The 21422-nt window shown below is 43.1% G+C and overlaps 1 protein-coding gene and 1 long non-coding RNA gene across 3 annotated transcripts in view; one reads left to right on the plus strand and one right to left on the minus strand.

Annotated features, from left to right (window-relative positions):
* The window catches only part of NCOA5 (nuclear receptor coactivator 5), a 28200-nt gene extending 18138 nt beyond the window's left edge, over positions 1-10062 (minus strand). The window contains exon 1 of one of the 2 annotated variants that reach the window (XM_037499721.2): positions 9943-10062. The gene's annotated coding sequence lies outside the window, so the exon portion shown is untranslated. The remainder of the gene's footprint in view (positions 1-9942) is intronic. The other variant, XM_037499728.2, reaches the window with a different exon arrangement.
* Positions 10063-10151: 89 nt separating this feature from the next.
* Positions 10152-19665, plus strand: LOC119254519 (uncharacterized). The gene is made up of 4 exons (XR_005127292.2): positions 10152-10491; positions 16376-16487; positions 19245-19299; positions 19596-19665. It is a non-coding gene; the product is annotated as an uncharacterized LOC119254519 (long non-coding RNA).
* The last annotated feature ends 1757 nt before the right edge of the window (positions 19666-21422 follow it).

Here is a 21422-nt window from a genome sequence, read left to right on the forward strand (position 1 = left end):
ATCACACACACTTATAGAAAAGACAAGTTGTGTAACTAAAACCCGCTTGCTTAAAAACAAACAAACCTGCTTTGTGAAAACTGAGGTAAATAATACATCATGCACAGAAATAAGAATAGATGAAGTATATATAGAAATGTACCAATCTGTACCCAAACAAAACAAGTGACAACTTTTATATGACGTAAAGTTAAATAAACGCATTAAAAATGTCATACTTAAGCTGAATGTAGAAATAAAACTTTTCTGCTGCCCTGTAGTTTTGTCCCCCTTGCTCCCGTATTAAGCAATTAATCATGTATCCAATGACATTAAATGGTATTAAGCACTCCTATAATCAAGAGTGTTTTAAAAACAGTAATTAAGTATTTAAAAAATTTCAACCAGAGTCCTAGCAAGTGAAAGAACACAGTAACAATAAAACCTAAGAGGTCTGGTATAGACTTGACCCTGCTATGTTGCTAACCTTGCAGTTTCTAGTTAGGAATATCCAATTCATTTTAAGTCAAAAGTCTCTTTTATCATGTCAAGGAGAATGACTTTTGACAAACTGACGGTAACATCAATCTAGATAGACAGTCAGAGAAGCTGACTCTACCTGTAGCGCCTCTTACCTTTTCAACTGAACAAACATAAACCATAATCCCTTTATTTTTAAGAAATCAGGCAATATTTTCTACACAGAAATTCTATACAGGACAGAAATAGCTGATTATGATTTCAGTATTGGATGGGGTACTTTTACAATTCATAGCCCTCAAAGTTCACTACTGTCTGAATTACATATGTGATTCTAGTTCTTACTGGGAATATCTGGTTCTTTTATATGCAATTGTGAAGAATATCAGTTCAGGTATAGAAGGGCCCACTGACCTAGTCTGCTCACTTGCTTTTGCACTACTTTCTAATATTAGGGTGGCTATGATTCAGAGACAATGTGATGTCTTTGGTTATTTAAGTAGTTTTCAAAATATCACAGGTGGTGGTGGTGTTGAGGCTATTTCAATAGGTATACCATATCTCCCAGCAGGATTCTATATATTATTAAATGGTCTTGTGAATAAAGAAAACTCATCAAAATATTGATTTTACCTGGCAAACATTTAGATGAGTACAGAACATATAGTATTACTTTAACTGGTGTGTTCCTATTAAAGCTATGCAATTTACTCACCTCATATGAAAAGGACTATTATACTGTATAGTAATTACATCTGGTTCTGTGTCTACATATAGAACTAGGGAGACCGAAATGGTCACGGATTATACATCTTTGGGGCAAAACTAGTTACACTTAGAATGAAGGAGATAAATAACTTTGAAGTTGGTGAAATAATTTTGCAATTAGTTGAAAGATTATTTAGAAAGTAAAGATTATACCTTTAAACTATTTTTATTGTCATTGGCCTCCTAGTATCTATTTCCACTGAGTAGTCCAAAGCAATTATATTTGGTTGGCATAGATTATGTTTCTTCTGCAAAAAAGGGAACTCTCGAGTCATTTTCTTAATTTTAGGGATTAGCAAACTTTTAGTGTGGTATGTGAAGTGTTTTTTAATTCACCCTCCTATTTAGGAGTTTATTAACTTCATGTGGAATGAGTTACAGAGAAAGTGAGACCTGGAGATTTTTGAGTCCGAGAGGCCTGCTCAGGTTAGAGTAAGACTGGGGAGGGGAGACTCAGTGAGAGCTGTGCAAGCAAAACGATCATTATCACCAATTCCCACACAAAAAAATCTTAACACACCTGCACACAGAACTTATGGAAAACCCATGAGTTCAGAGATACAGAAGGAACAGAGAAGCTACCAAAAGCACAAATAACTTCAGGGAGTTGACCAGAGGATAATAAAGAGTCAAGAAAAAAAAAAAAAAAAAGCCCATTCCAATTTTTCACGATTTGAAAATCTATCTATTGGAGGTTCATTTGAGCAAATGCAAATACTGGGAATGGTAAAGGGTTAGTTAATTTAATCAATTATTTTCTTCCCAGTCCCTGACAGAGATATATAGTCTACACCAAGTAAATAGAAATAACGTTAAAAGGAGAAGGGGGAAAAGATGGAAAATTTGGGGGCCATTCTGGACATGAGGTGGGGAACTATAATCGTAAAGATAGTAACCATTTAATCAACAAGAGCAACAGCAGTAAGGAGACGTGGAAAACCCTCCTCTGCATTGGAGGAAACTGGAGATATGGGAAGAAATGGTAATTCTTTCTCCTCCTGCTATATTTTATCACAGCCAACTGCCCTTAAACCAGAAGGCAGTCTCTAGTCTCTCAGTGTCTCTGCCACTTCAACTTGGTTGGTATTTCTACACCGTGTTCATTTATTAGCAATGTGAGTGGCATTCAAAATCACTATCACCACAAGATGTTTAACTTTGGTCAGAATATTTATGATTTCCAAGTGGTCTTCTGAAAATATTTTAAAAGCACTTCTCAGTAAGGAATTTTTTAGACAAGTAAAACAGTGCCAACTGAAGGGATTTTATAAAAGAAGTCAGAAAAAAATCTAGAAAACATGTTATTACATAGGAAGGGGCAGAGCTGTTTTAAATCACAAAGAACGGGGTAAACAACACCCAAAGAAAGACACAATACCTAATCTACAGTTTTATTTTAGACTAGCATGCCAGACAGGGATCACACAATGGTCCCTGGAAAATACCATAAATAAAAATGCATGTTTCATTCCTACATTAAGAACTGCTTCGTGCCATCTATTTTTCAATTAAACCACCAACTCTTTACCTTAAAATCAATTTTTATAGTTGACAGGTTACTGCAATGGAAAGACGACTATTCTAAACAAGGGTAGGATGACAGCATTTAGTAAAAGTGCCACCATTAGCTGCTGAGAGAATCTAGAAACCTGTGTAAATTAATGAGACACTACAAATGAAATAAAACTGCCCAAAAGGTTTAGTTGAAAACCAACTAACAATCAGGAATTACTAAATTGAAAAAGACATGATGACAGACAGTAAAGATAATGTAACTTGGAAAGCGATACTGACGAGACAGCAGATATCACACAGTAAATTCCCTAAACTGGGAGGGGGAAGGACAGGACTGCTCACGAACTGTATTTATGAAGGTGACTTTTGATGGTGTATTGTTCCATCAGGGATAGTATAACAAAGTATACTGTACCCATTGAGGGGTAAGAGAGTGCTCTGTTTTAAAATCAACCCCTAAAGCTCACTTTGAAAACTACTCATTTCCTCATATTGATTATCTCCTTAATTCTTGAATTAAAATAATCATATCTTCAATTATATTAGACTATCAATCCTAGGAACAGCAATGGTAACTTACATTTGCAGAATGTGAACTATGTCCCAGAGTCTGTACCAAGAATATTATGTGCCCTATGTCATTTAATTCTTTCTCTAATTCTTGGGAGTTAAATACTACTAAGCTCTTTATTATGTGAATGGAAAATTTTAAGGTTTAGAGAAATCAAGTGATTTACCTGGGACCATACAATGATCAAGAGGCAGAAGGAGGAGTCAAAGCCAAATTTGCCCAATTCCAAAGGGTTTAAATACAATGTTATATTGCATCCTGACTACTTTTACTTCCTCACTCTTGTGAGGAACATTCTTCCTCACAAGCGCTGATGGAACCTGGAAAAGGCCAGTCACTCCAATCTTTAAATGCCTCGACACTCCATAGGGGTAGACCCTACTTATTCAACTGCCACTTTCATTTCTATCACCCCAAACTACTAGAAGTTTCTGAGTTTTGCTACTAAGATTCTATTTATTCCAATCCTTCAGATGAGTATTTTCTCTTAACATTTGACTTCCTGCCTATTTTACTTCTTTTGAGGGAAGCGCACTTGGCCAGGATCAGCAAATCTGAGTTCTAGTCTTTGGCGGGGTTGGTGGTAACAGGCCCGCTGTGAAGCTGTGACGTGAACTACCATAAACAGAGTCTCGGTGAAGCCAAATTGATGAAGGCTTACTGGATGTATGTTATCCAAAAAATGAGAGAAGGAAGACTGAAATCTAAGACATTCAAAATATTGAGTATTACAGTAAAGTTTTTCAAGTATCGCTGGCTTACCACTAAAGGAAACAGGTGGGGAAAAATACTTAAGCAGTCATGATTTTACCTTCAATAAAGATCTATAAAGTGAACCAATGGCCAGAGCAATCAGCAATTAATAGCTAACAATCCATAAGTCCACTTCCTTGTCCAGAAAGAAACAACTAGCCTATGTGGGGAAAAAAAAAAAATCTAAAAATTAAAAACACGCTCACACACAATTTCTTACCATAACCATTTTGAAGTGTTCAGTAGTATTCAGTATATTGTCAAGCAATAGCTCTCCAGAACACTTTCATCTTGCAGAATCAAAATTCTCTAGACTCATGAAACAACTCCCCATTCCTCCCATTAGCATTATCTGTATTTTTCATTCTCCAGATCCCATTTGTTTAATGAAGATACATCAACACAAACTGAAAGGATGGTTAAAAAGCAGATTCCAGGCCACAGCTCAAATTTACTCTGAGCAAGAAACTTAGGAATCAGTACTTAAACAAATTTCTCCACTGATTCTTGGCAAGTGTTGTGGGAACTCCTATTCATCCTTTTAGCATATATATCATACGATGTAATTAAGTCCAATAAACCTCTCTAAACTGTGCTCAAAGGGAAATAACTCATTATCTGTTACAAAGAAAATGTCATGACAATGGTGAAAATCTGTAAAGATATAATCCCTGAAAACAGTACAGAAAGCATAATCCCTTGGCCCCCTTGAGTCCACCCAAAGGAAGTGGACTCAACCCATTTGCAAAGTGACCAAAGTAATAATGGTCATCATAAGGTCAGTCCACTTGCCCCCTTTCACTTCTCTTCAATTTCATTTGATCATTTAAAAAGTATCCTAGGGCCTCCCCGGTGGCGCAGCGGTTGAGCGCTGGGTTGCGAAGCTGCCCGCAGCCTCTGCGGCGCCGGTTCGATCCCCGGCTGCTCCCCGGCCACCAAAGGAGGGTCCCACATGGCACGCAGACCTCTCCTGCCGCCCACTGCTCCCCTCAGCAGTGTACTTCGGTCCTTCTGCCTGCTCTGCTCCCCGCTCTGGTGAATTCTCTCGCCTTCCCGCACTTCTGACTGTGCCCAGTGCTTGTATGTATAAACAAACAAACAAATAAATAAATAAATAATAAATCTTTAAAAAAAAAAAAAATAAAAAAAATAAAAAGTATCCTAAACTTTTAAATTTCTTTTTCTAATTAGCTAGTTATAAAATGACAAGAAAAATATTAACCACTGAGTTTGCCACTTTTTGATAGTACATTTACCACTTCTTTGGCAAATAAAGAGCAAATTGCCAACTAAAGTTCTCTCTAAATTTTGCAAACCAGAGCTGTCCAGTTCTATTTTTCTGGCAGGGGCTACGACTCCTGCTTCTTTTGAAGTATTTTGTCTTCATTTCTAAATGCAAATCCTTGCAAAAAGAGGAAAAGGGCCACACAGAATTTTACATCCACACTACTACATTTGTAAAATGGAGCAAATTTAAAGTTAATAAGCAGACTGTGGAACTTGGTATGTCTGCTTTCCTTGCTCTCAAGAAGGTGAAAGCATCCTACTGATGTGAATGGAGAAAATTAAAGTATTGAAAACTCTACAGATATTCTAACTCTTACTATGATTTCTAGTTCAAATGATAAAGCCTATATATATATATATATATATATATATAAATAAATTGAGGTCTCGCTTAAATGAACCCATTGATGAAAATCTAACCATAAATCAGAATGCTAATTCCTATTAGTAATCTGGGATGAGTATATTAGCTCTAGAATTTCTTCTACTGTCAAAATGAGCAAAAACTCATTGTCCAAACTAGGAGTTTTCAAACTTTTATGTACACAAAACCACAAAAGTGGCTTTTGAAAGTCAGATTCCCTGTGCTCTACTTCCAGACACTAGTCACTTGGGAGCTGGGGATAAGGAGCGGCATCTAGGAGTTTGCATTTCCAACAAGCTGTTCTGGTGATTCCAATGTTGTCTGATGTGAGTCTCCCAAAGGCTGCAAAAGGTTCAGTTATATCTTTACAGTCCTAAATTTGGAAACTGAAAGAAAACCATGTTTTCCCTATTTTTATGATATCAAAATATTTCCTGGTGAGATTACAAATAAACGTCTTGTATCATCTCTCAACCTAAATATATGTTATTACTATCTCAATTTCCAATTGCATAATAAAATGTACTCACTTAAGCCAAATTATTTATCATTCAGAGTTCTCAAAAGCTTTGCCACTAGATGCAGAATCAACCTAATCTTTAGTAATTCCGTTATTCCAGATCCAAACCAGGGACCACTCAAATAATTCCACAGTTAAGCTATCAGATACTCTGCACAGAGCTAACTCACAAGACACTCTGCTTTATGACTGATCTCCGGTGAATCTTTAGTTGCCATGATCCTTGCCTAAAGTTGCCAGTCTTTATATAGGTCAACGATACTGTTATTCTGAATATGAAATAAAGGGAAGAAGAGTTTTATAGTCTGGAAGAATTCTGATTTTTTTTTAAAAAAGATGTATTTATTTATACAAGAACCAGGGGATAGGCCAAATGTGCGGGAGGGTGAGAGGATTCACCAGAGACAGAGTGGGGAGCAAAACAGGCAGACTGACGAAATACACTGGTGAGGGGAGCAGCAGGCGAGACAGGAGAGGTCTGCTCGCCATGGGGGTATCTCCAGGGCCGGCAGGGATGGAACTGGCGCTGCGGAGGCCACAGACAGCTTCACAGCGCTGCACTCAACCGCCGGCACCACCAGGGAGGCCCAAATTCTGATTTTTTGAGGGGAATTATTTTCTAAACATGAAAGTAATTGGTCCAGTTGACCTATTACGTCTTAGTGATAGGATAACTAATGAAAATGACTGTTCCTATAAATATTCATATTTGGTGGTAATAAAACCACCATTTAAAAAGCAGCAGGCATGCTGGTATTATATATTTAGCTGTCAGTATACTTCATATTTCCCTAATGTGCTGCTGCTTCAGAGAGTGGTTATACCCTATCCTTTCACTAATGCCTCTCATTTAACGAGAATAACAGAGAGGGTTATTTCTATTGGGTACTGCCCTTTTAACTCGAGAGTTTAACTTTGCTTAAGCTGAACAGTTTAGTCCATACTGTGCACAGGACAAGTCTTTTGGCACAATAAAGCCAACTGAGCTTTAAAAAGCACTTTTCTGAAAGATACACAGTAATTAGTAAACCACAAGGTACAGAAAGGAAAGAGGAGTTTGGGGGAACACTAGTACTTCAAGATGTCTGTGGGAGACTGCCAGAGCAGGGCGCAAGGATACCTTCTTCTCTTGGACATCTACATCGCACATGCTTAATACGTTCACGCCTCTGAGAAGTTCTGGACAAGGACCGCTCTACCTCAACATTTCTCAATTTTGCTTGATCATGAAATCCTTTATTTTCATTATCTTACATATGTTCTACAAAATATGTGATTTGGGCAAGAAATCTAATCTCTCTTAGCCATTGTTTCCTCAGTGGCAAAGACATCATCATCATCATCGTCATCATCATCCCATCTACCTATCTCACAAGATGACTGGTAGGAGCAAAGGAGATGATCTTTGTAAGCCATATGCCTGCTGGCTGTATGTGATCACAACCATGAAGGATAAAGTGAGTCAGGAGTAGACCTTTCAATCCTCAGGTGGGGAGTCCAGCGCAAACAAACAATGTAAACAGAAGGTAACAAAGCATTAACTGTATTTCCTCCTAAGGTTTTCCATTCTTCAAAGCACAACTGAATTCCAAAAAGCTCCCAGTAGTAATAGATTGCACAAAGGCACTGCCATCTGCAGGCCACACAGATGGAATACTTGCAACAGTTATTGAATATGAAGTGTCAAACTATTGGGCTCTTTCTCTAACTTCTAAAGCTGGCAGATGAGGTTCCACTTGTTTAAGTTCTGAAATGGACTCAAGTAAAATAAGATCCTTGTTTCTTCTTTAACAGAACTTCTGCTTAGCAATGTGGAAAAAATTACTGCGCCCTGATGTAAGTTCTCCGTTGTGCTCATACCAAAATAACCCCAAGGAATATTATTTTTTTTTTACTTTACAGTTTGGGGGCAAAAACCTTTGAGCTGACTTTTGGTTTGAGCTGACTTTTCTGAGTTTCCTTTCAATGAAATAAAGTTAGCCTGCTCTCACACACAAAAACAGAGCTTATGAGCACAATACAAATAGAAGAGACTGCTGTCAACCTATAAATAAGTGAATCTGTCAATGCCTCCTTTAACCATGTGGCGTTCACAGGCATGTGACGTTGAGCCACCTGCACCTAGAAAAACCCCTGTCACTAGGCCTTGTGATATGGTTTCCTCCAGCCCGTCCTACACATAAGATCGTTGTTCTCATCTTCTAGGCTAAAAGGTCAGAGGTTTCAAAGGATATCTGGTAGTAGCCAAGCCAAAAGAAAGGCAAAGAAACCAGAATGAAGGAACAAAGTGATGTTGAACAGCCACGTGAGCGCCAATTCCCACAATGCAAAGCTTGGGCTTTACTGGTTCGAAAAAGTCAACACAAAGTTAGTTTTCACACCCAGACTGACTCATACAGAAAACATGAAGTCTAGAGTTGTCAAAAACCAAAACAGCTCAACGGGCGTCTGCGGAAATCTCTTCTGTGAACTGTCAGGCGGGTGCTGCACCGCAACGCAACCAGAGCAGCGAGGAGGCACCCAGGAGGCACCCAGGAGGCGCCCAGGAGGCGCCCCGTGTCCTTGAGAGGCGGGTCCTGGCCGCTCCCTCAGGCGCTCGCTGCCGACTAACAATGAGCCCAGTTTACAAGGAGAAAGCGTGTAACGTTAATCATCAGTCCCCAAGATCCTGGGGCATTTCGTGGACTCGGCAATGCCTCAGGGAAAACTCCTGGACGCAGAGCGGAAGCCAGAGGCTCGCCACGAACCCCGCACTCCTAGGACAGCGTTTCCCAAAGCGTGGAACGCAGAATAACTTCAGGAGGAACAAGGACGCGCTGTTTCTTTTCATAGATAGGTATTTATTATTTTTTATGAGCGTTCGAATAACTGGCTTTCCATGGCACGGTGTGTGATTTACGATTCCACCTTCAACAAACGCATTGGAGAAAGGAAGAGGGAGAGAGAGTGACGTGTGGTGAGCGGCCGTGCGGAGGGCGGGCGGGCGGGCGGGCGCCAGGGTGCAACGCGAGGCTGGAGTTTGGGAAACGCCGTCCTAAAAGCCGCCCCTGGCGGGCGGGCGGGCGCCAGGCGCGCCCCGGGCCAGCAGGTCGGGGCGAGGGCGCGTCGCCAGGTTCCAGGGTCCCCTCAGGCACAGTGCTCCCCGTGCTCGGGCCTGGGGTCCGCGCTATAAAATGGGTGGGGTGTCACAGGACAAGGAGACGCCTCGAGGATGCTGTCAGGGGGCCGCGCGGCGGCGGCGAAGGGGGGCCGCGCTCGACCCGCCGCGCGGCGCCGGGCACCCCGAGAACGCGCGGCCGGGCGCCCCGCCGCGCCCGGGTCAGAGCGCCCGCGGCGCCGCCTCCTCGCTGAGGCCCAGCGGGCGCGCGGCTTCGCCTCCCGGAGAACGGGGCGCGGGCGCGCGAGCCCGGCCTCCGGGCGGCTCCGAGGACGCGGGGCGGCGGCGTGCGCGGAGGGGCGCCGGGGCGCGGCGCCGCTGACCCGAGGCCCCCGCGGCCGCCCCGGCCCGGGCCTGACGGGAGCAGGAGGCCGCGCCCCGCACCGGGCATGCGCAGCCCCGCGCGCGCCCGCGGAGGAGCGGAGGCCGCGGCCGCGCGTCGAGCGGGCCCTCCCGGCTCGGCCTCCCCATCCGGCCCGGGCCCCCCCTCAACCGCCGGCCCGTCAGCCCCTCGCCTTGGCGGGCGGCCATCGCTTCCCGGCACTCACCGCTACCAGTGCGGCGGGCGCCCGGCCGCTCCTTCGCCTCAGGCCCGCCGCTGTCGCCTCCGCCTCAGCCCACCTGCCCGCCGTAGGACAAAGGCGCCACCAACCGACCGGCGCGGGCACGAGGCAATGGCGGCCGGGGCGGAGAGTGGGGGCAGAGGGCGCGCACGCAGCGGCAGGCGCGGCGGTGTCGCAAGAGCGCGCGGGTTTACGGCAGGGCTGAGTTGGGGCGTGGAGCTCCTTAGCAACGAGGAGACGGCGGCCCTCCCGCGGCGGTTGGGCACGCGAGGGTTGCCTAGCAACGGCGTCCTCAGGCTGGGGATGGGTCTCAGACCTGTTTTCTGCTCCCTCCACCCCCACCCCAAAGGCGCTGCTTTTCTTCTGGTTTTCAGACCGCCCGCTTTCCTCGTCAACTGTGGAAGTAGAACATTTAAATCCTAAAATACTTTGATTTAGTTCTAAATAGAACAAAACCCAAAACACCTATAGGGGTTTGTATTGGAGGTTATTTCTTGTAACCTCCGGATCACACGGAACAAAGAGAGCAGAGAGGTAGAGAAAATGATTTATTTTAATTTACATTTAAATAGGCGGTGTAGCCTATTTAACTGACAAGAGGCTAAAAGTCTCTGGTGATATAGTCACGGTTTCTTGAGTTATTTCTTCCTTCTTCATTCAATGTCAAGAATAAATTTCTCAGAATGTAACTGTCGACTGTGAAATATGTAAAATGTTGTGTTGTTCATTGGCCTATAGAATATATCTATCACAGGGAATAGAATTTGCTCACTTGATTGTAAGTACACTCTATTACTCACAGCCATCTGTATGAATCAGGTAGACCCTTTTATTAGGAAATGCCTGAGACCCCCATGGGGTCTCGTTTTTCTGCTGGTGTACAGTGCATGCCAAGTAAAAAACGTTAGGTTTGTCATTTGAATACAGTGGGAAGTCAGGGAATACAATGGGAAGTCAGTTTCTTTGACACCTGCTAATACGCTCACTCTTCCACTCATTTACTCCTAGTTGGTGGCCCTGTGATTTATTATACCCTACTTGCTGTGTACTGTCCTGAACAAATACTGTCATAGATATTACTGTCTATTGGAGAGATAGAATTAGGTGAATAATCGTTAGAGTATGTAGTTGCAAACAGGTAAAAACTTGAAGAGCTAGGGACACACTTTATTGTCTAGATTTTCTCCTTATGAATAGTGCAAGGCATGTCCAATGCATATGAACAGATATTTGGCTTCAGATCCATGTGGTGGATCATAATGGGAAAATGGAATCTAGGTATTTTTTTCCCCATTCCAGGTGATTGTTCCTGGAGGCAGATAGAGACTTCTACGCCCAGGAAATTTTCTTTTACTTTGTCCCAGGTTGTAAGCTCCCTCTAGGTGAAAAGTTTCCTAGTATTCTGCTCTCCTAGTATCCTTTTGTGGGGCAGATTAAGAATCACATTTGACTTAGTCCAGAATATTCCGTTTCTTTCCTTGGTTACCCACTTTTTGATGCTGTGCCATCACTTTGTACCCTTTTTGTTGTTTAACTGATTCCCTTAAATTTTTATATCTTAATTTATTATTATTATTTTGGTTAGATATACAGGGACAGAGATTTGATGACTCAACTTCATCTTGCTATTTTTATCTACCAGAAATTTCACATGATCTCATTTGGTCTTCACAACAACCTTATGTGGTAGATACTATACAATTTCAACTTTTAAAATTCCTGAAAATTCAAACATATGTTAAAGTACATAAAATAATGCATACCTTTCTTCACCACTATGATTGAGCAAATGCAAATATCTTTGAAAATTTGCACTTCAGAAATAAAACGATATATTAACAGTCAAGACTCTCCCCCCATTTCCTTCTCCACCCTTCCCAGAGGTAATCACTCTTCTGAAATACTTTTCCATGTATATTATGTAATTTTATTATAAAAATATATACATGTATATGTATCAACTATAGACTGTTGTTTAATATGTTTACGTATATGCTATGTATCCTTCACAACTAGCTTTTATTTTGTTTTAACTGTACTAGGTTTTTGGGATTTAACTGTGTCAAAATGTATAACGAGTTTAGTGGTTCTCAAAGTGATGCTACTGGACCAGCAATCTCTGAAAAGTTGTTAGAAATGCAAAATTTTGGCCCCACCTGAAATCCATTGAATCAGAAGTTCTAGGGGTAGGACCAGCATTTTTTCCCTTCACCAGTCTATCCTAAAGTCTGAAAACTACTGCTTTAACTTGTTCAGTTTATTTTCCGCACAGTATTTTATTGCGTGGGTCAGCCACGGTTTATGTATCTGTGCTAAGAAACAGTTAAATTTCTTTTTTTTTTTTTAAACATTTTTTTTTTTAGAGGCATGTTTTTATTTATTTGTTTGTTTGTTTTTGTTTATACATGCATTGGGTACAGTCAGAAGCGTGGGAGGGTGAGAGAATTCACCAGAGCCAGAGCGGGAAGCAGAGCAGGCAGAAGGATCGAAGTACACTGCTGAGGGGAGCAGCGGGCGGCAGGAGAGGTCTGTGCGCCATGTGGGACCCTCCTCTGGTGGCCGGGGAGCAGCCGGGGATCGAACCGGCGCCGCAGAGGCTGCGGGCAGCTTCGCAACCCAGCGCTCAACCACTGCGCCACCGGGGAGGCCCAACAGTTAAATTTCTTTCCTATCGTCATGAGTGCTGCATGGAGCATATTAGTGTATCTCTCCTTGTTGCACGTGTTAGAGTTTTCTAGGATACACAAGTAGGTGTAGAATTGATGACTTTGGTGTATAGCACATCTTGAACTTCAGAAGGTTTAGCCAGATTGCTCTCCGAAGAAGCATAGTGTACACTCCTGCCAATGATGTATAAGAAGTACCATTTCTAGATATCCTTGCCAACTTTTGATATTTTCAGACTTTTTTCATTTATTTTTGCTTATGTTTGATGATAGTGTGAAATGATATCTTTGTTTTTCTTTTTTAATTTTCCTGAGTTTAGTAACATTGAGCATCCTTTCTTACAGTTTATCCAGGTTTCTTCCTAGCCTGTTGATATGTCTAGATCATTTTTCTACTGGGTTTATTTATATTTTTCTTAAGATGCCTAAGAATTACAGTATTTACATGGTCTGCATATGTCTGGAGTCAGGTTTAGGTCTTTTTTCTGCATTTGTTTGGCCTTCTTAATTGTATCTTGTCATTCAATTGTTTAAATTTTTAATGTAATGGTAGGTTTGTTTTCACCTCTCCCCTTATAGTTTGTAGCATTCTGTGTCATATATTCTCCTTGATAAATACTTTGATTGTGTCCATTTTACAGGTCAGCTGAGGCACAGAGCGCTTATACAGCCTCCCCAAGATCACACCCACAGGAGATGGGTGTCTTGAATTTTTGATCCTCTGGGTTGCACGGTATTCCACGTCCTTCACCCAGATGCCCCAAATGTTGAATATTTCACCATGTTTGCTTTATAATTCCTGTGTGTCTCTTTCTCTGTATCATCTCAGTATTATCTAATCTAAAGGCCTTCTTTGAATTTCACCAGTTGTCTGATGAATGTTCTATAGAACAAAGGGAACCCTTTTTTTTCTGACCTGTCTACGATTACATATTACCTTTGGTTTTTAAGTCTCTTTAGTCAACTTTAACCTGCAACAGTTCTTCAGACTTTCTTTGTCTCTCATGACCTTGGCATTTTTGATGATTCCAGGCCATTTGCTTTATAGAACATACCTCACAGATGCTTGTCTGAGATTGCTTTGTTGTTAGATTTAGGTTATACATTTTGGGCAGGACTACATAGAAGTGATGCTGTGTCCTTGTCAGACTGATATTTTTTAACTGGAATTTTATGCAATAGCATGTGCTTGTAAAGCCACCTGGCCCTTGTTTTTGTTCTTGGGGAGATTTTTTTGATTCCTCTTTTGTCGATAATATCTATGATATTAAGCATAAAGTGTGTATGGGAGATACAACTGGGAAATACAGTCAGCTACAGAGGTATCCCTTGCCCTCACATCTGATGGACCAGATACTTTCCCCCAAATCTTTCTAAAGTCTGTCCATTTCTCTGTGTCCCTGTAGTCCAAAATATCATCCTCCTTAGCTTGGACCATTTCGCCAGCCTCCAAACTAAACCTTTTGCTTCCACTCCAATTCTTTCTCTCCTATTCCTGGAGCGATATTATTATATAACAAACTTGATTATCATTCCCTATGTCCTTAGAATAATGACGAAGCTGCTTTCAAGTCTCTGCAAAATGTGGAACTTTTATGCCATGTATGATACCATCTTCCTCTTGCTTTCTAACTTGCAACCCCGTTTGTATACTTTTGTGCCCTAAACTCACCATATTCTTTTTTTATATTAATTTTTTTTATTTTTTTACATCATTGTTCATTTTTAAACAATATTTGCTTCCCCCCCTCAGGTGTAGTCCCCATAGAATTTCCTTCACCAATGCCCCTGTGCACCATCACCTCAGTCCCCTGTGCTCCTCCCTCCCTCCCTCTGATCCCTCTCCCGCCTCCTCCCCTGCAGGATGGCTCTGATTTATAATTGTTCATTTTTGCTTTGTTGTGCTTTGTACTGTTATTATTTTTTTTACACTGATGTTTTATTGGGTTCCCCTATATTCCTGCTATAAGTGAAACCATCCAGTATTTTTCTTTTTCCTTCTGGCTTATTTCACTGAGCATAATTCCTTCCAGCTCCATCCACGTTGCTGCGAATGACATGAGTTTATCTTTTTTGATTGCCGAGTAATATTCCATATTGTATATGTGCCACATCTTCTTGATCCAGTCATCTATAAAACCACACTTACATGGACAACTGATCTTTGACAAAGGGGCAAAGACTATGCAATGGAACATGGACAGTTTGTTCAATAAATGGTGCTGGGAAAAGTGGACCACCACATGCAAAAAAATGAAACTAGACCACTACCTCTCACTGTGCTCAAAAATCTACTCAAAATGGATAAAAGAACTGGACATGTGCCCCCCCTGGTGGCGCAGGCAGTTGAGCGCAGTGCTGTGAAGCTGTCCGCAGCCTCTGCAGCACCGGTTTGATCCCCCTGGCCGGCGAGGGTCCCATATGGCGCGGAAGACCTCTCCTGTCTCGCCCACTGCTCCCCTCAGCAGTGTATTTCTTCAGTCTGCCTGCTCTGTTCCCCACTCTGTCTCTGGTGCATCCTCTCACCCTCCTGCACCCCTGGTCTGTACCCTAGTTCTTGTATAAATAAATAAATCTTTAAAGATAAATTAAAAAAATATATCTTTAAAAAAAAGAACTAGGTAAAACACTATAAGACATGCATCGCAGTAACATCTTTGAAGACTCATCACCCAAAGCAAAGACAGTCAAGGAAAAGATCAACACCTGGGATTACGTCGAACTAAAAAGCTTCTGCACAGCAAAAGAGACATTAACCACACACCATATTCTTTATACCTCAGGGATTTTGCACCTCTCCTTCCCTCTGCTTAAGATACTCTCCTGTCCCTTTTCCAACGCCTTCATCCTTCCTTCTTCCTTCCCTTTCACTTCTTTAATTAACTCTTACTCATCCTAGAGGTGTTAGTTTACATATCCCTTCCCCTCCTTACTCAGGCACAGAGGTAGAATAGCATAGTAGCTAGGAGCATAGACTATGGATTCAGACTGCTTGGGTCCAAATCCTGGCTCCACCATTTACTGGCTGTTACCTAATCGCTTAGTTTCTTCCTTTGTAAGATAGGAATAGTGATAAGCCCTATCTCAAAGGACAACTGCGAATGTTGTTGCTTTAACATATGTAACACACAGAGCAGTGCCAGCCAAGACAGCTCAGCAAGCATGAGCCTGTAGAAGCCTGTCCCCTTCTGCAAACTCATGTTAGACTGTGTGCTTCTGTTTTGAAAAGTTGTTACTTTTCCAACCAGAGGCCATGTAATGGGACAGGAGGCGAGTTTTGGGGTCAGCTCCTAATCTGTGTCTTTGGACCTGCAACTGAGAATAAGGGTTGCTTAACCTGGCTTCATGAGCTTGGATGGGAAAAACCTACCTCCTCATTTTCATTTACCACTGACTAAAATACAGCATCTCTTTCCATTATGCAGCGGGCAACAAACAGAAGTAATAGCAGAGCTGGCTACATCAACGCCACTTGTTAATACACAGCACATTACACATGTTGCATATGTGTTGAACTATTGAAATATTGTTTGCACTTGTAATAACTTTGAAATTATAGGTATGTAAGGCTTGCCACTAGATCATATTATGTAATCCCTTAATAAAGACACACATACTGCATTATGGCTCATCTTTGTCTTTTTAATATTTTGATGACTGCACTTCAGTATAATTAATTGGTTTTCTTTGTTTCTCCTTTAATCACATTTTATGCACTTGCAAGAGATTTTTTTCTTTTTCCTTTCTGGAAGTGTGCATGTACCTCTCCGATGGCCAGAGGAGGCCACAACATAGAAAACCAGAAGAATCTGCTATAAAGAGAATGGTCAATGACTGAGCAGCTCTCCCAGGACACACTAGTAGGTGAATGCTTCCTGAGTCACACATTGTTCTGAAGCCTTTGTGTATGTCCTTTATTAATCCCCCTGACATGCCAAGAGGTGGGTAGTGTTATTGTTCCCATCTTATAGATGTGACAATTGAGGCTCAAAGAGGTGGGTAAATCTCCCAAGATCACAGAGCAGTGTATTAGTAGTAGAGTCCATGCTTTTAACGACTCCAATATTTTACTTAACATATAAATCCTCGGTCCTTCTGTTGGGGGAAAAGGATGTCCTAATTCCATGCAGGCTTTGTGGACTCCACCCCCACTCCAGGCCAAAGCCAAAGACACTTGGGAACTCCAAATCCCGTCACCACCAAAGGGAAGGTGGCTGGGACCTGAGGGTGGGGTTAAGCAGCCAGGTTTGGTATAAAGCCAGACACGTGGGCTTTGGAGGGGATCCCCCACTTTGGCTCCCCGCCAGCTTGCAGCGCCGGCCAGCTCGGAGAGTGCCTTTGGATTTCCAGGTCGGCAGATCGGGTAGGACGCATTAAAGACTTTATTTCCCTATTTTCTCCCTGAGTTGTACATTTCCTTAATTCCCTTTCCCTTGTAAATAAACCTTTTATGAACCTTTTGTGTATGCCTGCAGTGGAGTATTAATAAGTCCCTTTTAAGTGCACGGGTGAGGACCTACAGCCAGGCAACCTGTTTTATATTGGGGTTGCCCTATAACACTTCCACTACCGTGCAAATGCAGTATCTCATTCTTCCATGCTACAGATAAGAAAACTGAGTCTTAAAGAGGTTGGGTGATGTTTTCTTCACCGGTAAGCAATGTAGTCAGGATTCAAATCCATGACTGTCAGCCTCCAAAGCCCACGTCTCCTGAAGGACTCTGTAGAGTTAATTAAAGATACCATAGGCACATAGCCTCGGAGAGCTGTTGGTTTATTAGCTATGTGACCCAGGCAGACTTCCTCATGACATCCATCAGGATTAGATGGTTTGGAAAGAAATGACTGCTTTTGCTGTGAGGTTACAGAGCAGCGTGGGGACCGTGTTCATGGATGTGAAATGCACACTGGCATTTCCAAAACTCCATTAACTGCTATTGTCTAGACAGAGAGTTAAAAGTGGGAAGTAGGAGATAAAAGAATACACAAGTAGGAAGTTCTGTATCGGGTTCATGCTGAAGCGGAAAGAATCATTATTCTGAAACTATTAATGATGAACTTGGTAAGGATCAAAGTAGTCTTGTGACCTGTAAATCTAATGAAATGAAAATGAGGTAATGGTATGTTTTATAACTATTGAGGATCTGAGAAGCTGGAAATTATCTCAGCATGAATATGATAAGGGAGTAGGGAACAATGGAAGCCATCTAGAAAAGGATCTTTATTCAGCTTTATTTATAGCAGGTATTCGTCTTGTCTTTCAACACGGGAGTCACAAAGGAGTTTGCTTCACCTTGCTGGGTGTATGAAAATACAACGGTTGTCACAGTTCCTGCTGCTTTCTTCCATAGACCTAGGCTGTAAGAAGGAGGGAGATGTGTAAGGGTGATGAATTGCTGGGGCTGAGAGAGGTGACAGGAGGAAAGAGTAAGAATAGGGGGAGAAGATATGAACTAGGAGAGATTCTTTGCACCATTGCCCGAAACCCCCATCTCTACACTTGAGCTGTCTAATGTGGTAGCCACTAGCTTTATGTGATTATTTGTACATATATGAGCAAACAAAATAAAAATTCCACTTCCTTGTTTACACTAACTACATCCCCAATGTTTAATAGGCACAGGTAGCTAGCGACTGCCCTACTCTGCAGACATAGAATGTTCCCACCAGCTCAGAAAGTTCAGCTGGACTCCGCTGATAAAATCCCAATTGCACCTATAAGGGGAGGAGTCCTCAGGTCCAGGACAGGTGAGATCCCCATGCCTGTGTCACCTCTGGTCCACGGGAATACAGAAGAGTAGAGTGTTCTGAAGTTGAACATGAGCCCCAGGCTTCCTTATAACCTTAGTTGAGCAATTTATACTTCTTAGGTCTAATTTTTCTAATAGTTCTAATATTTGTGATGAATGTCATTTATATCATCAAGAACACCCTCAAGGTCACACAGTCAGGAGCAGAATCAGGCGTTAGAACCAGATCTCTGACAGGAGGGGCTGCTCTCCTACCCATGCAGCCCCACTGCCTCCTGCTGCTACTTTCTGATCTGCAAATCAAGAAACAGAAACTGAGAGAAAGTTTCCATTTGAGAGGTGACCCTAGGAGGAAGGAAGCCACCACTGGGTGGTTTAATGAGCAGCACTGTGAAAAGTGGGGTGAAAGCCAAGTGTGGACCCTCTGCTGTCTCTCCTCCAAACTTCAAACTTCAAACCCTCCCTGAGGGGAGGATACTCAAGTTCAGGGTCAGTTAGAGAGTGTATTCATTATCTATTGCTGTGTAAGAGGTTATCCTCAACACAGGGATTTTGAACCAACACATGTTTATTATCACATGAGCTCACAGCCGAAGTAACAGTTGGGGTTCCTGTCATCTGAGGCTTGACTGGAAGCCTCAGACCAGAAGGGTGCACTTCTCACCTCTCACGTGGCTGGTGACCTGAGTTTCAGGTCCTTGTCAAGAGACTTTCTCTGAAGACTGCCTGAATGTCCCCAGGACATGGCAGCTGGCTTTCCCTAAAGGGATAGAGAGGGAGGGAGGGAGAGAGAGAGGGAAGGAGGGAGAAACCCTTCCAGTAGCTTCTCTTGTATTTAAGTTCACCACCTCTTTTTTCTCTTGCTTGCAAGGACAACAAGAATGAGTAGAACAGGTGCTGGAAGAGAGAAGACAGCAGTGGGGAAGGTGGGTTGGCAGTGGAGGAACTCACTCCAGATGAAGTAATCAGGGAATGCCTCTCTGAGGAGGTGCCATTTGCCAGAAACCTGAATGGTGGAGGAGAATCATCAGGGGGAGGGGCATTCTGGCAGAGGGAGCAGCACAGACAAAGGCTGAGGTGGGAACTGAGAGGTCTGGATGGCTGGCACGTAGTCAGCAGGTGGGTGAACAGAGGGAGAGGTCAGCAGAAGCCAGATCATGCTGGTGTTGAGCCTGGAAAGGAACTGGATTCCCACCCCCATCAAAACCATCTCTTATTACAGACACGAGCCTAGGATGGCCACAGGACCAGACCCCAGCTCTCCTGATCTAGGAATCAGGAACAGCCAAGTCAGTAAGTAGCTTTAATTAGATCACAATAAAGAAGTTTGTCAACTCACCCATTTGTTTTGCTGGTTCTCAGGTTTTCTTAATTTCTATCTGGTTTCTCTCCTGAGTTTCTTAGTTCTCTTTGATAAATTCCAGCCCAACCTGAAGGGGAGATTTTTGTGCACAGTTGGGCCTGGGAATCCCAGCTGGAGAGGCTCATCATCTGGTGGAGAAGAGTAGCTACCCAGGAAGGTGTGCAATGAGCTAGTGGGTCCTGCTGGATTTCTTCTGCCCCATTTCTTCATAGTCCTGCATTTACTCAACAAACACCATTCAGTGTCCATGTTGGACACAGCATGTTGCGCTGGGCTGTGTGGGCATTGGTCCTCCACTCCAGGAATTGTAACAGGGTGGTCCCCAGAAAAAGGGGAGGTTCCCTGTCCCACCCAAGAGAGGGTGGAGCTGAGTAGGGAGAGGAGAAGCTGCAGAAGAGACTGAGGAAGGAAGCAGGATGGAGCCAGAAGGAGACCTGGAGGAGGCGCATGGAGCCTAGAGACACATGAAGAAACTGCGCTGGCCTTGTGGTCGTGGACGGGGTGACACAGATGTGGGTGAGACCCGTGGGGAGGTGACAACGGCAGCTTTTATCTTGATGTTGATTTTGCTCTTTTCCTTCTGGGCTTGTCCGGTTGTTTCTGACCCTTTTCTGTGGGTCCCCAGGCCAAAACCCCCCATTTTTTATCCAAGCAGGTAGGGTCTTGGCGCAAGTCAACCCTTGGATGAGGAAAGGAGAAGATAAAATGAGATTTAAATTGAGTTGAGAATAAAACTTTCCAGGATGGAGGTTTAACAACAGAAAGTGATCCACAAGTAATGCAATCTGCCCAAGATGTCATTAAGGGATAGAAAAGGGAGCGCCCGCACAGCATGACTGGAGGCAGACATTAGGGGGAAAAAGCTTCATTATTATGCCCCAGCGAGCTGAGTCGCCTCAATACACTGGTTCCATGAATAAGCAGAATAACTGAAATATGGTGTGGTAGGGCTGGTGTCTTGCCTAGGTAAGCAGCCCCAGGGTGCTGAGGGAGTACCCAGGGTAGAAGCTGTGCACACCCAAGGTTGGCTGTCGGAGAGGGCTTTCCAGAATCAGAGCACCCAAGTGTGAGCCTTGAAGGACCAGAAAGAACTGGCTCAATGAAGAGTAGAGGAGGCCTTTCCAGGCAGAGGTGACAGTGGGGCCATGTGGGGAGAGGTGCTGGAGCAGCAGCTTGCAGGCTGAAAGGACAGACACTCAGGCCAGGGACCCCACGAGCTTAGGCAGCATGGTTTCTATTATAAACCTGGAGCAACGCAATCAGTTTGCATATTAGAATTATCTGGTCACCAGATTCTGGCACCACCATAGACTTGACCTCCAGGCACACTTCTCACTCATATACCCAGCCCTGTGATTCCCTCCCACCCCATCCTTATAAGGGCCATTTCCTCTGTGATTCTTAATCCTGGGTCCTGGCTTTTTTGTATATCTTTTGCTTTCCTGCGATGACCAAGCCCTTCCTACCCGCCCCCCCACCCCCATGGGACTCTGGTATATTGCCACCTTCTTCATAAACCACCTTCTTTTCTCCCCACTGCAGCATGCACTTCTCAGCCCAAGAAGATTCCATGCCTTTGCAGGGCATGCGCCTGCCAGCACACGTCTCCTCGGGATATGCATACACTAAAATATCTTCCCTTTATCTTATCTGGTCTTCACCCCATGGGGCAACCCGAAGGCTACT

This window comes from Talpa occidentalis, unplaced genomic scaffold (assembly GCF_014898055.3).
Source record: "Talpa occidentalis isolate TD23 unplaced genomic scaffold, MPIMG_talOcc4v2.1 talOcc4.10, whole genome shotgun sequence".
NCBI classification, from domain to species: domain Eukaryota; kingdom Metazoa; phylum Chordata; class Mammalia; order Eulipotyphla; family Talpidae; genus Talpa; species Talpa occidentalis.